The sequence below is a fragment of the Artemia sp. Qi Xiang Cuo genome, chromosome 11 (assembly GCF_049724085.1).
Source record: "Artemia sp. Qi Xiang Cuo chromosome 11, ASM4972408v1, whole genome shotgun sequence".
In the NCBI taxonomy this organism is placed as follows: domain Eukaryota; kingdom Metazoa; phylum Arthropoda; class Branchiopoda; order Anostraca; family Artemiidae; genus Artemia; species Artemia sp. Qi Xiang Cuo.
This window is the reverse complement of record NC_142804.1, coordinates 42,097,435-42,114,201: the sequence shown is the minus strand read 5'-3', so window position 1 is coordinate 42,114,201 and position 16,767 is coordinate 42,097,435. Positions and strand designations below refer to the sequence as shown.

The 16,767-nt window shown below is 37.7% G+C and overlaps 1 non-coding gene across 1 annotated transcript; it reads right to left on the bottom strand.

Moving 5' to 3' along the window:
- Positions 1-16,265: 16,265 nt before the first annotated feature.
- LOC148946990 (U1 spliceosomal RNA) lies at positions 16,266-16,432 on the bottom strand. Its single transcript, XR_016142484.1, has one exon. It is a non-coding gene; the product is annotated as a U1 spliceosomal RNA (small nuclear RNA).
- Between the last annotated feature and the right edge of the window lie 335 nt (positions 16,433-16,767).

The following is a 16,767-nucleotide window of genomic DNA, read 5'->3' as shown; positions in this document are numbered from 1 at the left end:
GGGTTAGGGGTAGGGGGGAGCTTGGTTACCATCCGATATCTTTTGACGCTTAAAAAGTGAACTAGAACTTTTAATTTCCAATCAAGTGAACCCTCTCTGAAGTTTATACGAGCATTCATTTCATAAGAACTATATAAGTCCCAGGGCATAACTTATAACTCTTGCCCTGAATACTGTGAGGGGAGTGTCTTTCTCAAACACATAATTTCCAGAACATTCAACTACGTTGAACAAAATGGTCATATCAAAATTTTGATTGGATGTGTTTGGGGAAATGGTGGGAGTGGAAGGGGTGTTAGCTGCCTTCCAATCACTTTCAACTATTAGAAAGGGGACTAGCCATTTAAATTTCCAATCGAATGAGCCCTTTCTGAAGTTTCTACGACAACGCTTTCTATAAAAACCTTTCATGCCCCCAGGGCATAACTTACAACCCTTGCTGAATTTTTAACGCCGTTGAACAAAATGGCTATCTCAAAATTTTGATTGGAGGTGTTAGGGGAAAAGGTTGGCGTGAGAGGGGGGTTAGTTGCCCTCCAATCACTTTTGAATCTAAGAAAGGCACTAGCTATTTGAGTTTCCAATCAAATGAGGCCTTTTTGAAGTTCCTACGACAAAAATTTCTATAAAACCTTATATATCCCCAGGGCAGAACTTACAACCCTTGCTCTGAGTGCTGTGGGGGACTGTCCTTCTCAAAAACACAATTTCTATCTAGAAATCAACTACACTGAACAAAATGGCTATCTCAAAATTTTAATTGGATGTGTTTGGGGAACTGGTGGGCGTGGAAGGGGTGTTATTTGCCTTCCAATCATTTTTGACCCTTTAAAAGAACACTAGAACTCTCAACTTCTAATCGAATGAGTCCCCTTTCAAGCTTCTACGACGACCCCTTACACATGAAGTGCCTTTGGGAAAAGCAAAATAATAAATAATAATAAAAACTTGGAACCTTATGCCCTTTACTATAGGTAATAGGCGTTGCCTCTGATTTGATAAGCCAGATATGAAACAGCTTATTTAAAAAAAAAACAATAGGGGGCTTGAAAGCACCATTTGATTGAACCGTCCATCGTCACATAAGTTTTGCTGCCAAAAAAAAGAAGTTCAGAAGGATACTTTAAGATCTATCAATCAGACTAGCTTGACTTTTCACTGCTGGTCTGCAAAAGGATCTGGCTTTATAAGTATCACTGCCTATTACCACATGATCATGAAAAATGTGAAGAGGTTGCTCCACTATCTTTCATATTTCAAGAGGCATAAACATTCTCATACAACTACTAACATCCTTTCAGCGACCCAAGTTGCAATCAGGAAGTTTTCAATGAAAGATAAGATGTTCTGCGTTCTGACTGATTCTTTAAACAATGTCACCGATGCCTGTAGGATATGAGCCCTTTCCTTAACGTCATGTTTTTAACATTGTCTTCATTTATCTGTCGCACGCGTTATTGGATTTTGGTCCACTCGAAGCTTAGCCTATGACATCCCTGAAGAAGATTGCTTGGAATCCTTTGATGAAGTCGAAGAAGTCGAACCAACTGGTGAAAATGATTCAGACAGTCTTTCTGTTCCTTGTCCTGAAAACTCCGAAAATGAAGAAACGTTTGCTGAAGAATCTGAATAAACTGATGCAGTGTCTATGGAAGAGGGCGGTGAAAGCAATGGAGAAGAAGAGCGGGGAGCTGGGAGTCTGTCAAAAAACGAGGTTGCAGCACAGGCAATCCGAAGACACGTTACACTTGTTCAGACATTGATAGTCAAGGTTGTCACTACCCCTTTTCCTTTGTGATAATTGGAGAGGTATTGCTTTACAGTCTGTTGGCAGCAAAGTTCTGTGCCAAATAATTCTTAACAGGATTCAAAGTAAAGTGGAGAAAGTTCTGAGAGATGAGCAGCACGGATTCCGCCAGAATAGATCGTGTTGCGACCTGATATTTAGCCTGAGAGTCCTGCTGGATGAATCCAATGAATGGCAAGTTCAGCTACTTATAGTATTTATAGATTTTCTCAAAGCCTTCGACTCGATACATCGCGGACCCATATGGAAGATTTTAGTGCATTATGGAATTCCGACCAAAATTGTAAATATAATTAAAGCGCTATATCATGATATCATGTGCGCAGTACAGACAGAGGGTGGTCTAACGGAGTGGTTTTCTGTTCAGTCAGGTGTAAGGCAGGGCTTCATTCTATCACCATTACTGTTTGACATAGTGATAGATTTTGTTCTCCGTGGATGCAGTTTTAGTGGCGGTATACAATTAAATCCACTGAGAGAACTCAATGATGGTGATTTTGCTGACGATGTTGCGCTTATTACCCACGACCCTGAAGATATGCAACGCAACATTAATGAACTCGGTCGTATGGCAAATGCTGTCGGACTCTCCATAAATGCTAACAAGACCAAATCAATGTCGAATGCAGTCATACCTGACTTAGCCGAAGGACTTTTTGTTAACAACGAGGAAATTGAGGAAGTGAGAGAGTTCAAGTATCTCGGCAGCATTCTTACGCAAGATGCCAATTCCGAATGAGAAATACTGTGCCGAATAACATTGGCTGGGTCTGCTTTCAGCTACCTTAGAAATGTTTGGAGAAATAATAAATATTCCCAGAAGTTAAAGCTTAGAATTTATAATAGCAATGTGGTCTCTGTCCTTATGTACGGCTGCGAAACTTGGAGCATCACTGCTCAACTAGAACGACGACTCCAGGCATTCGACAATAATTGCCTAAGGTCTATCCTAAATATACATTGGACAGAAAGAATACGAAATGATGAAATATATCGTATGACAAATCATACCCCCATCCTTGATCTTATTAGAAAGCGGCGATGGATGTATTGGGGGCATATGGTGCGAATGGGGGAAGGAAGGCTGCCGCACGATGCATGGTGTTGGACACCCCCGGTCTCCGCAAATCAGGGAGACCGAAAATGACCCTTGGCAGGTCGCTAATGAAGGAGGCGAAGCTGGCGAGGTCCTCGTTGGAGGAGCTATGGTTGAAGGCTCAGGACAGGTCGTCGTGGCGAATCACTGTTGCTGCCTTATGCGCCCCCAGGCGTAGGAGGACCTAAGTCTAAGTAAGTCTTTTCCTTTGGGAATGAACCATGAAAACGTGCCTAAATAATCAAAAGCATGCCCAGTCGTATTCTTAAAACAATAGTTTGAAGTAGTAGCACTTTCTATAATGAAGCAAGTGTATGGGTTGCAAAAAGCATTTCCTGCTACAAAGCGAAAGAAATTTTCTAAATAAGTTATCTAAAAGTGTAATTGTTCTTATATTTGCATCTCTTTGAAAACCTATTTAAGAGAAGAGGATGCTTAAAGAAAGTATTGTGTAGCAAATGGTCAAGTTTAATTGAAACTCAGAATTAGAGAGACTTTCATTTTACATATTTACTTGAGAATGAATTCGATGGATGGCCTAGAACATTATTTTCTTACGCAAAGCACCGTAAAATTATGCAAAGTACCCTTAAACCATGAATTTTCCTTTTGATTTGTCTCTCACACAAATTGGCAAGGAAAAAATTAATCTTAAAAAGTTGTTTTAAGCCACGAGGCAACGAAGATTTTTGACTTGGCGATAAGAAGTGTCATTTTCCCTTGCATTTTTCATCTTTCATACATTTCTTCAGATGGCTTTCATACATCAGGCTGGGGGAAGGGGAAAGCATTGTCGGGAGGGGGAGACTGTACCCCGCCAAAGCAACTATGGGCTCTGCTTAAACACTAATGACTTTGAGCTGACTGCGCAATTTGACAACGAAATGATCTTATTTTCAAAACGTCTCAAATAACTAGTATGCATTTCTGGGAAATTTGAGGAGATTCTGTATAAACATAAAATTGTATTTTTGGAAAAAAGGAACAGGAAAATGGTAGAAAATAACAATAAAAAAGGATCGCAATGTTGTGGGCATAGACAGTTTTTTGCCACTTTATTAAAAAACTTCTTTTTGGCGGAAAAATGCTGCAATAGTACTGATAATAAACCAAAACTTATTATTTACATTTTTTTTTCTTCTTTAAGCTTCAGGTTTTTGAATAACAGCTGTTTAAACAGCTTTTTTTTTACGAAAACAGCTGTTTTCTTTTTTTTTTACCAAATAACAGAACAGAAACAAAAACAAGTCTTCTGTTTTTTTGTTGACCTATTCTGTTTCTGATCTGTTTCATTCAAGCCCCGTTTTTTTATGTTTCTTCAGAAAAACAGAACAGTGCCCATGCTTAGATGTGATGTCAAAGGGGCAGTTAAATAGTGTCACTGAGTTGTGAAGTGCTTGGAGTATCATATTTTACAGCTTAAAAGTTAAAGTGGAGGAGTTAAGATGGAGGAGGGGGACTGAAAATCTAACATGCACTCATAGAAACGCTCTATTCTCGCTAAGGACTCTCGGAAATACCTCAAATAGTGCCTACAAATCTGCATTGAATATCAACCCTGCTCTCTGTAAATGATCGCTAGGGAGAGGGGGGAGCCATATATTGTCACTATGGTGTGAAATATTCATAGTTTTGACTCAAAGAAACAGGGCATTTTCGTTAAAACCTCTTAATATGGCTTAAATTTAGCTCTAATATCCACCCTGCCCTCTGGAAATAATTGCTAGGACCCCAGCCTTTCTATAATAAACGTTTTTTGCCTATATTACGATCCTTTATAGGCCCTTTTCGCGTTTTATTTTTGTTTTTTTATGTTTTTGTAACTGCTTTTTCTTTGTTTTAATATTGTTGTAAAAAATTTTGAAATAATAAATGTGTAAGTACAATAACCCTAATCCTTTAGATTTATTGTTTAGGACGAATCTTAAATTAGCTAGGTGTTTGAATAATTTAAGCATGCATTTCCCCAATATTACTAAAAATACGTTGACAGCAATTGTCTCTTTAGATATATTCTCCGAGTGCGTGCCAAATTTTGGCAGTAAATACGCTGTTCTAGCGTGTGCGAAAAATGGGAAATCTCATGTGTCGCGCAATAGGCTATTTTTAAAATGTAGTTCTCGATACAGAATTTTTGAAATAGCAGTCCTGTTGCTTGGAGCGTTGTTTTTATTGAAGGGAATTGACCTTTCGAGTCCTTGTAAGGTCAAAGAAAGAAAAATAGACGCTCTGTACGTTTCGGCTAAAAATAAAATATCAAATAAGTATTATGTGGCAGTGATGTGCGCGCTGTTATTATGTAACTTGCGTGCCGTGATTACGCAACGTGTGCTGACCTTACATAAAGTGTGTACCATCGTTAAGTTGAAAGAAAGAAGAAACGCTTCGAACTTTTTGACAAAAAATAAAATCCCAAAAAAGTATTATGTGACAGTGATGTCTGCACTGTCATTACGTAAGAAGTGTGCTGACCTTACACAAGACCCAGGTGTGTGCTGACCTCAGATAGGGTGTGTGCTGTCGTTAAGTTACAAGCAGGGATTTCCCACGGGTTCTGTTACAAGGTTACTGACGATGGCGTCATCCATATAACACCTGGTCACGGAAATCCTCTGTGTCTTCCAGAAAAAAAAAATGTGCCAAAAATGGCTACGAATTGAGATAAAATGACGGTTGCTAGGGAAAATATTGGAAAACCTGGGAGTGTCATGGGAAGTCTGCGATGGCTTTCGTGATGTCACAGGGCATGTCCTTAAAAACACATGCTATTTTCCTATGGATCTATTTAAAGCGTAGGGGCTCTCATGGGAATCTTGCCAGCTAGAAACATGGGACCAATAGTATTCTAGGACCGCTTGAAATACCATGTTAATTTCCCAAGGATGCACTTGAATTCCTATGGGACAAGGGATAGGGATGTGCCCGAACTCTTGCCAATACTGAAACAAAATTGGAATCCCGGGAATCTTGCCAGGGCATGTTTTCAGAATCTTGCCAGGGGTGTCGTGACGTAACAGGGCTTCATTGGAATTTGTGCTCTTATGGGATTAAGGGGAGGGCTCTCACGGGAATTTTGCCAGGGGTGTCGTGGGAATCTCGCCAGCTGTCCGTTAGAAACAGGGATCACATTACACATGGGCTAGTAACTCCTATTATTGGTACTTGTGTATTATCCCGACAACACTTCGATTAATCATATAAAAATACTAAAATCCCGGGAATCTTGCCTGGGCATGATGTTGGAATCTTGTCATGGGTGTCGTGATGTGAGAGGGCTGCCGTGGAAACAGGGTGTCATGGAAATCCCATGTTAATCTGCTATGGGATCATTTAAAATCCTATGGGAATCTGCCATCTGACCTGTAGAATATATTATGGCCCAAGTAATTATATTCCCTAAAATTATATTCAATCATAAGCCCCGAACATACTAAACCTTAAATTAGATTTAAATCTTACCTAATATATAAACTTAAAAATACTGAACAAAACTTGAAGCTAACTATTATAATCTAAAAATTCTGATCAAACTCTAAAATCAAACACTTCATTAAAATTTCAAAATATTTAACTTAAATCTAAAACTATTCCATAAATATATATTCTATTTTTATTTTTTTTTTTTTTACCAAAGTTAAAACCTCCCTTTTCTAATATTCTACCTAGATCCTTACCACAAAATGAAAAAACAAAAATCATACAAATATAAAACCTTAAACCCTTAAAAACTATAATTTTTCTCAACTCTCCTTTTATTATTATTATTTTTTAACGGCACATTCTTACCCACCAAGACACAAAAATATTCCCTTCTACTTTAGACCAAACACATCCTCAATTTTCTTACACTTCATAATCCTTATCCTTTTCCATTCTGTTTCCACACGATTAATCACATCATAATATTCCTTCTGCTTTTCTTTTCGCTTCCACGTGTAATAACAACAAAGCGATACTATGTACACTATTGCCCTTATATAGGCCTCATCATTTACTTTTAGCCACACAGCTATCTCTAAATTAACTTCATCTTTTTTACCTGTAATACTTGCCAATAAATTCCTCAGTCCTGCTACATTTGTTTCTTGTTTTTCACATTCTGATATTACGTGACATTGCGTTTCTAGTTTTTTCTCGATAGTTTTTTCTTATATAGTCCATTACTACCACACATATTCATCTTTACTTTCGACTCTTCTGTGGGTAAAAAATTATGCATGAAGAAAAACATCTTTTCTTTAACTTTTGGCGGCAACAGGCAACTTTCTAGTAGTATGAAACTTTTGTCCCCCTCTTCTTCACTATAACTACCATTTTCAATTATTTTTAGTGGAGGAATCTGCTTCTTTTTTCCATATTATTCCTTAAGTTTTACTTGTCAATTTTCCCACTTATCTCAAGCGATATTCATAATTTTTCTATTTCATAAACTTCATCGAATGCTTTGTTATATTTTGGAGGATATTTCTTTTCTTTTCTTTTCTATGTTTCATACCAAGAACTTGTTGGTGCTTCTTTTTTCCTCATCACTTGTTCCGACATTGTCCTAGTGAAAGTTCCTTCATCTTACATTCCACATGTATGACCTGAAGGCCTCCATGATTTTTATTTATGAACATATTGTCTGTTTTCAATTTAGGTGGAAATTTTTTATTCCATATGTACTGGTGAATTGCAGTCACAATTTGCTTTAGATGTGTCTTTCTGGGTTGTGAAACAAAGGAAAGATACCATAAAACTGGGGAAGCATAGGTATTCACATACTGGGCCTTCTGGTGAACAGTCAGACCTCATCCATATCCTTGTCTAAGGGTATTTTGAATTTCGATATTGTATTTATTCAGTTTTCACTTTCCGTTCGGCTCTAGCTTCTATGAAAAAACATACCCAATATTTTCATTTTTTCCTTCTTCGGGATCCCCTCACACACCTCTTCTTCTTTGTCTCCTAATGGTAGCATTTCTCACTTATTTCTATTGAGCTGTAGCTTGAAAATGTCACAATATTCGACAATGCACTGAAAGGATACTTTGAAATCATCTTCAGTTTCTGCGTACGTTATAAGATAATATACAAAACTGTTAAACTTCATTGCCACATTTTTTATTATAATGCCATTTAATTCCTTTTCTAGATATTTAAATAATGGGTCAAAATATATTTCAAACAGTAAAAGACTCAGCGGGCATCCGCTCCAGTTTTTGCTTAAAATTCACCCGTAACATCGCTATTTACAAGAATTACTTGTACTATTTTTTCAAGTATTCTATTTATTCATTTTATGTATGTCTTGGGAAAACCGTAGTAATTCTTGATCCATACTAGAATATTTTCTCGAGAATTTTTAGTGGAGGAAGTTGTTCCTTTTTTTCATAATATTCCTTAAGTTTTTTTTGTCAATTTTCCCACTTATCTCAGTGAAATTCCTAATTTTCTATTCCATAAATTTCTTCAAATGCTTGATTATATTTCTTTTCTTTTCTTTTGCATGTTTCATACCAAGCACTTGTTGGTGATTCGTTTTTCCTCATAACTTGTTCCAACATTCTCCTAATGAAAAATTCTTTCATCTTACATTCTACATGTCTGACCTGAAGGCCTCTAGCATATCTATGTATGAACATATTGTCTGTTTTCAATTTAGGCGGAAATGTTTCATTCCATATGTACTGGTAAATTGCACTCACAATTTGCTTTAGTTGTGTCTTTTTGGGTTGTGAAACAAAGGACAGATACCTTAAAACTGGGCAAGCATAAGTATTTACATACTGGTCCTTCTGGTGAATAGTCAGACCTCTTCCATATCCTTGTCTAAGGGCATTTGTGGATTTTGACATTAAGTTTATCCAGTTTTCACTTTCCGTTCGGCTCTAACTTCTTTGAAAAAACATACCCAATATTTCATTTTTTTTTCTTTCTCGGAATCCCCTCACCCACATCAGGGGTTCAGGATGCAAATTTTTAAATAATTATTAGACAAAATTTGGACATTTTTAGCGTCGGGGTCTCACTATCTTGGCTTTATTTTTTAAGGCTTGAATGCTAAGCGATGGACATGGGTTAGATTAGTATCCCATATGAAAATGAAAAAAAATGTTGTTGGTATGTGTGTAGCGCATGTTTACCGCTAGGGAAACAGTCTAAGTGTACACGGACTTAGGCATCCGTGAATAAATTCTAAGGCGAGAGAGGAATTTAGGACAATTTTTGGAGGTACACACCTGCTCAAAGTCTCAGGCAAGTCACCCAAAACTTCAAAAAGTTGAAATTTGCTCAGATTGCTCCAGTGAGCTGAGGCAATGAATAGATACTCTTTGGAAAGTGATTGGAAACGGTGGGCATCCGTGAACAAGTGCTAAATTGAGAGAAGAATTTGGGACAATATTTTAGGGTGCCCACATGCCCAGAGTCTCGGGCACATGATCCAAAAATTTGAAAAATTCGTGAAAAATTGAAATTTTCTCAGAATGTGCGGCTGAGCTTCGGCAACGAAAAGGTACTATTTGGAAGATAAAAATGGCTTTAAACGATTATTTGCCTGTTATCTAAAGCAAATTAATGGTCCTAGGTCAATTCTAAATTCTTGGTCAACCTTCTTAAGACCCTAGGCGGGCGTACCTTGTTTGCCTCTCATTCCAGGCAATCTAACGGTCCTATGTCCATTTTAAATTCTTGGTCAACATGACTGAGACTCTAGGCGGGCGTACCTTCCCAAAAACTAACAAACAAGTATGTGTTCAATAAGAGAGTCATACTTGCTCCCGCCATTTACCCGTGCCACAGCCATTTAAACATTTGCCTCTCAATTAATTGGACTATCTGTTTTGGCTTTTTTTTTCTACAATTAGCCATGTCTTGATGAAACCTACTGAGAAAATACTTGATGACTTCAATTCTAACGGTCTCTCTAACGGTCCTATGTCAATTTTAAATTCTTGGTCAACATGACTGAGACTCTAGACAGGCGTGCCTTTCCAAAACCTAACAAACAAGTATGTGTCCAATAAGAGAGTCATGCTTACTCCTGCTATTTACTCGTGCCGCAGCCATTTAAAAATTTGCCTCTTAATAACTTGAACTATCTGTCTTGGCTTTTTCTCTTTCTACAATTAGCCATGTCTTGATGCAACCTACTGCAAAATACTTGATAACTTCCATTCAAAATTCCATTGATTTTGAATTGAAGTTATCAAGTATTTTTCAGTTTGTTGTATCAAGAAATGGCTAATTGGAGAAAGAGAAAAGCTTTGAAATAATCTTCAGTTTCTGTGTACGTTGTCATATCATCTACAAAACTCTTCAACTTCATTGCCACATTTTCGATTATAAAGCAATTTATTTTCTTTTCTAGATATTTAAGTAACGAGTCAAAATATAGTTCAAACAGTAGAAGACTCAGTGGGCATCCTTGGTGCACTCCAGTTTCTGCTTCAGATTCTCCCGTAACATCGATATTCACCAAAATTACTTGTTCTATTTTTTCAATTATCCTATCTATCCATTTTATGATTATCTCGTGGAAACCATAGTAATTCATTATCCATACTAAAAATTTTTATCTTATTTAATCGAAGGCCTTTTTAATATCATTACTCGTTAACCTGTACTTTATTTTCTTTTTTTCCTTTCAACTTCCTGCTTGTATTATTACATCTCTTATATTAGCCAACACATCTGCTCTTTTACGATTTTCTAGTCCTTCTATTTGGTGGTTCTCGATAAGGCGGTTCTAATAGTACACTTCGTCTATTGATCTGACTCTAGTTTTATGAGTTATGACCTATTGAGTTTTTTACTAAGGAGCGTGATCGTCTCTTACGAGATTGCTAGCTACCGCTGCAACCCAGATTCAAGCCAAGGTACGGTAAGTTTCCTATAAAGGGGTTTCCTATTCAGCCATGATACCGATGAAACTTGCATAATTCCAATTTATAACTAACAATACGGATATTTTATATAATTACTTACTAGGGGCTACAGTAAATACTTCCATTGTTACGTGATACAGTTCAATCTTTAATATAATTTGGTCTTTTCTATAATCTTTACTATAAACTACCGCTGCAACCTGGATCTTCACTAAAAAATTTATCATTCACTCTTGGCAGATGTCTGTTCTTTAGCATAACTAGCTACCACTGCAACCCAGATGACCTATACCGATACTGTATATAGTTGCATGAGCATCTGCTTATAGGAGAACGCCCTTCAGATATGCAGGGTACCTCCACAGGAGGAACGGACCAAGGGAGACCTTGTCCCTGGGGGGTCCATAATAGAAACTGGGGCATCCTAGCCCGGGGTCAGAAATACAGGCGGAGGAGGAAGAAGACCCCTCAAATGTACACTCAATAGGGCCCACTGGTGTGCCCACGAGTCCCATGAGTTACAAACTTTCTCTCAGTAATGGGTTAAATTGCATGGTGAATAACACCATCGCGGGAGAATCCTCTATAAGAGGACAACTGCGGCAGGGTGTAAGATCCAGGTCTATGGACAACAGCCTCTGCAAAGGGCTGCCTCAACCCTTTTAGGGTACCTGCAAGACTGGGGACCTTGTGGTCAACTCTATTCCTACTTGAGGAGTGGCACTCATTGAGGAAATTATAGCCTAGTAAGCGACACAGCACTCACAATGGATTCTGACTAATGGATAATTCTTCTAGGCTTGGTATGTTTTGACGGGTGTCTTCGGGCTGAAAAACCTCTTCCTAGCTAATTTATCTATTATGGGCTGCCTCCCCGAAGTAGCATAATATTTGTAGGCATGAATATATAATGAGTCAGAGTAATAGGCTTGAGATTGTCTGTGCAGGATTTCAACTCTTGTTGATAGAAGAAGCATCGCCAAGTGCTGAAAACCATGTTGTGACCAAGATGGGCCCAGGATTGCACAAAGCTCCCATTCATGGAGGTCCGATCGATTTCTTGCTATCCGGTTCTAAGCCGGCTTAAGCACTTCGGTGTAGACTTGAGAAGATATGTGATCCCCGTCCTGCCCAGGTATTTGGGATTATTGCTTTTCCTGAGGCAAAAATAATTTTAATGATTTAATGGACATGAAAATTGGAACTTGGAATGTGTATTAATAATAGAATACTAATTGCTCATTTATGACAAAAAAGTTCAGGGTATCATTTATAGTAGTATATGCCCCTGTAGAACCGACTGACGGAGATTCTAGTGACTCAGATGAATTTTACTTACAGTTAAAGGAGCAAATAGACAGGGTCCCAGGTCGAAATATGATGCTTTTACTTAGATATTTTAACGCCCAGGTTGGTAGAAATAGAGATAGATGGTATCCTAGCCTAGGTAAACTTGGTGTAGGAAAAGAAAACAGAAATGGATACAGACTTTTGCAATTTTGTAGGAATAGCAATCTAGTTATAACTACTACAGTATTTTGTCATAAAATGGCTCATAAGTTAACATGGTATTACATGATGGTAAGACAGCAAACCTTATTGATTATATTATTGTAAACCGAAGGCAGGCAGGATCCATAAAAGATACTAGGGTATATAGGAGTGCCGTTATTGATGTTAAAAGCGAAGATCACCATTCAGTAGTGTCAAGGATTTATTTAAAGATGAAATATTGGAAGGGTAACTACCTCCCGGAAAGTTATGATGTTGTTAGACTCCAGGATAAGAATTTGAGAGATACTTTCCAGGAACAGTTGAAGACTAAACTTAAGAGTTTAAAATTTGATAATGTGGAAGATGGTTGGAGTAATTTTAGAAAAATAATTTGTGAAGTTGCTGAAGGTGTCTTGGAAGAAAGCTAGAACTGCAGCTAAGAATATTAGTGAAAAAGCTTTATGTTTGACGGAAAGGAGAAATAACTTGTACAAAAATTACCTTAGTGATAGATCATATTAAAACAAAAGGAATGTAAGGAAAGTGGAGAAAGCATTAAAATATGAACTAAGGAGGTGTGAAGGGGAGGTCATGGATAAAATTGCCGAGGATCTGGAAGATGCAGCTAGACCGCACAATAGTAAAATATTGTACTGGCATGTTAACAAATTGAGAGGGAGTAGTCAACGCGGACTTGGCCCAGTTGAAGATAGGAATGGGGCCGCAATTAGCGATAAGGAAAAAACTAAAGAGAGATGGGCAAAACGTTTTGAGAATTTGTTTAACTGAGATAGAGTTGAAGGAAGAGATATAGAGGAAAATGAAAAAGTTTGTGATACATTCGATGTGAAGAAAGATTTGTTTTGTGAGGAGGAATTAGCGACAGTACTAAAATGACTAAAAAATAATAAAGCTCCAGGTGCTGATAGGGTGGTACATGAGTTTCTTAAATATGGTGGCTCTTAGGTTAGAAATAAGTTACTGAAGATTATGAATATGATTTTTGAAAAAGGGGAAGTACCTAATGATTTTAGGAAAACCTTATTTAAGCCACTTTATAAGAAAGGTGATAAAATTAGGTGTGATAATTATCAAGGAGTTAGTCTGGTCTCTGTAGGTAGTATATTTCTTAGTAATATGATACTTTTTAGACTGAGAGATGTCGTAGACAAAGCTTTAACAGAAGAACACTGCGGTTTTAGAAAAGGTAGAGGATGTGTCGACCAACTTTTCACTCTCAGGTTAATAATTGAGAAGTGCCTGAGTTTTCAAACACCTTTGGTCCTCAAATTATATTTGATTATGAGCAAGCGTTCAATTCTGTTGATAAAAGAGCTTTAGTAAAGGTTTTATCCTTGTATGGTAGACCAGACAGATGCATTAAGGTGATTAGTGGCATGTAAGAGAATAAAACTGCTGCGGTTAAGGTAGGAAATGAGGTTAGCATCTGGTTTTGTATTAAATCAGGAGTTAAGCAGGGTTGTGTCCTATCCCCGTTTATATAGATTATTTTGATGGACTTTGTCCTAAGGAGCACAGGAAAGGCAATGGGAGATCTTGGAATCAAATGAGGAGGAAAAAGTCTCCTTGACTTAGATTATGCTGATGATTTAAGCATCCTAGATAAAAGTGTGTGCAAAATGAATGAAGTTTAAGAGGTTTTGCGAGTTCAGAGTGCTAGAATAGGTTTGAAAATTAATGTTAAGAAGACTAAGTCACTAAGGCTAGGAATAAGTGAAGATGAAAACGTGAAGTTGGGTAATGAAAAGAGTGATCAGCTGGGCAGCTTCACTTACCTTGTTTGCATTATTAGTAAAGATGGTGGGAGCAGTGAAGATATCAAAAGTAGAATAGCGAAGGCTCAGGGTGTTTTTTTTCACGGTTGAAAAAAGTTTGGAAGAATAGGAAGATAAGTTTGCAAACCAAGATTGGAATATTGGAAGCTACAGTGATGACAGTGGTCAAATATGGCTCTGAAGCATGGGCGCTCCGAAAAGCGGTAGAAGATTCGCTAGATGTTTTCCAGAGAAATTTCTTAAGGATTGTTCTGGGTACCCGGCTGACTGACCATATTTCAAACAATATATACGAAAAATGCTATACGAAAAATGTGGTTCAATACCACTCTCTAGGGCTATAATGAAAGAAAGGTTGAGGTGGCTAGTGCACGTTGTGCGGATGAAGGATGACAGATTGCCGAAGATTGTTCTTTTCGGCCGACCGTCTAGGGCTAAACGGAAAGCAGGTCGTCCTCGTCTGGGGTGGGTGGACGTCATAGGGAAAGATTAAAGGAAATGGGAACTTCATGGGCGGGTGTAAAAAGGGAGAATTCGAATAGATTGGGATGGACGAGGAGCGTGCGTAGCTGTCTTGGCCTCAGGCGGCTTGGTGCTGCGGTGAGTTGTTAGCAGTAGTAGTAGTAGTAGTGTGGGGTCATCACCTATGATTATGATTTAAGGAAAAGTCATCCTCTTTATAACGATTCATTATAATACTTCAGTTAGAATGGACTACATTTCGTTCTTTAAGGTAAACTTCAGTTACTATGGGCTGCAGTTCGTTCCTTAATGTAAAAACTTGATGAAACTTATATATTTAAAATCAGCATAAAAATCCGACTCTCTTGATGAATCTATCAAACAGCTAGCAAACATCAAACGAACTGTAAGTAAGGAGTGACCCGGGTCAATAGTACCGAAACTAAAAAAAACGGAATTTTGATGCAGATTTTTATGCTGATTTCAAACATATAAGTTTCATCAAGTTTGGTCTTACCCATCAAAAGTTACGCACTTGAGAAAATTTGCTTTATTTTCAAAAAAAGGCGGAAACAACCCCTAAAAGTTGTAGGTTTTTAATGAAAATCACACCAACGGATTCAGCGTATCAGAAAACCCTACTGTAGAGGTTCCAAGCTCCTATCTACAAAAATGTGGAATTTTGTATTTTTTGCCAGAAGAAAGATCACGGATGCGTGTATTTTTTTCCAGGGGTGATTGTATTGGTCCTCTAGTCCTAGAATATCGTGAGAGGGCTCATTCGAACAAAATCAAAAGTTCTAGTGCCCTTTTTAAGTGACCGAAAAAATTGGAGGGCAACTTGGCCCCTTCCCAGGCAAAAGTTTGAACTGTGTCTCACAACTTTATGTTTTAAAACAATAAAAAACTTTAGCGCAAAGAGCGAGGCGTTGAGGAGGTGACAGCCCCTTTCATATACGGAATAATTTCTGTTCGTTTTAAGTTGGAATGTCGCTCCTTATTTTCAGTAAAAAAAACTCGTTTTTTTTTTAATTGGTATCAAAGTTCCGTTTTTTAGAGTTTTGAGCCGGGTTGCCTCTTACGTACAGTTCATTCCGTGCATGCAGGTTACCGAAAAAGTGCATCAGTAATATCCTAGAAGTTGTCTGGGGTATTAAGTTGAAACTTTCAGAGCAAGTTAGGGGGGGGGGCACTGAACTAGTCAAAAAGTACTCTGGTACACTACTGCGACTAAAACTGATAATACAACTAAAACTACTGCTGCAACTGCTACTACTAATGCTACGACTACTGCTAGTAGTATTCCTGAAGCTAAGGGTATTATAGTGAAATTTTAAGGGAATTTTGAGGAGGATGTTGAACTAAATTGATACACATTATGTCAATTCTTATTATTTAAAAGCCGTAACAACTATGTCCCAGGAACAGCTTAGAGTATTAAGTTGAAATCTTCAGTGCATTTTGAAAGGGATGTTGAACCAACCTAAAAACTACTGCTATTTACACACTATAGAGTATACGCTTATCTCTCTCATATGCTTGGGTTAATGGCCCACTTCTTCCGTAATATTTCAAACATGTGAGCTTATCGAAAAATTACTCTTTTCAAAAGGGCCCAATGATGAATTCGATATGTCCCATTATTGTCTTGAACAGCATCAAATTATATACTTTTTCCTTTCAACTTCAAAATGTGTGACATATAAAAGGGGTCAAAAGGAAAGTGCTTTTCAATGTGTGGACAGGGGTCCAAGCTAACACATCCCCCACTACCAATATTACGCTGTTGAGTTACCCCCATTTTGGTTAATTACAGGGGTCATCCAATCCGAAGTGCATTGGAAAGGCCTCACCCTAGGAGCGCCTCCTTCATGATCAAGGCAGCTTCTCAGCCCAGCCAGGTAAGTATGATTAATTAAAAATCTAACAATTTACTAATATCTTTCGAAAGAAATCCGGCTGTTTTGAATGCTACTCAAGAGCTTCAACTAATGAAATGGATGCGCGTAAGTAGACGAGCTCGTAGCGATTCTAGGAGGCCCCCGTACCAAAAACAGGTTATTCGAGTAGGTAAACAGGTCATCACACTCTTACAAGGACTTTAAATGTTTTTTTTTTATTATGACATTGATTTTTTTGTGTGTCAGTCGATTAGAGAAAGTTTGGTGGTTAGTTCAATATAATAACTTGATTAGTAGGTTTTTTTTTTTTAACTTGGCTAATAGGTTTTTAAACCTATTACTA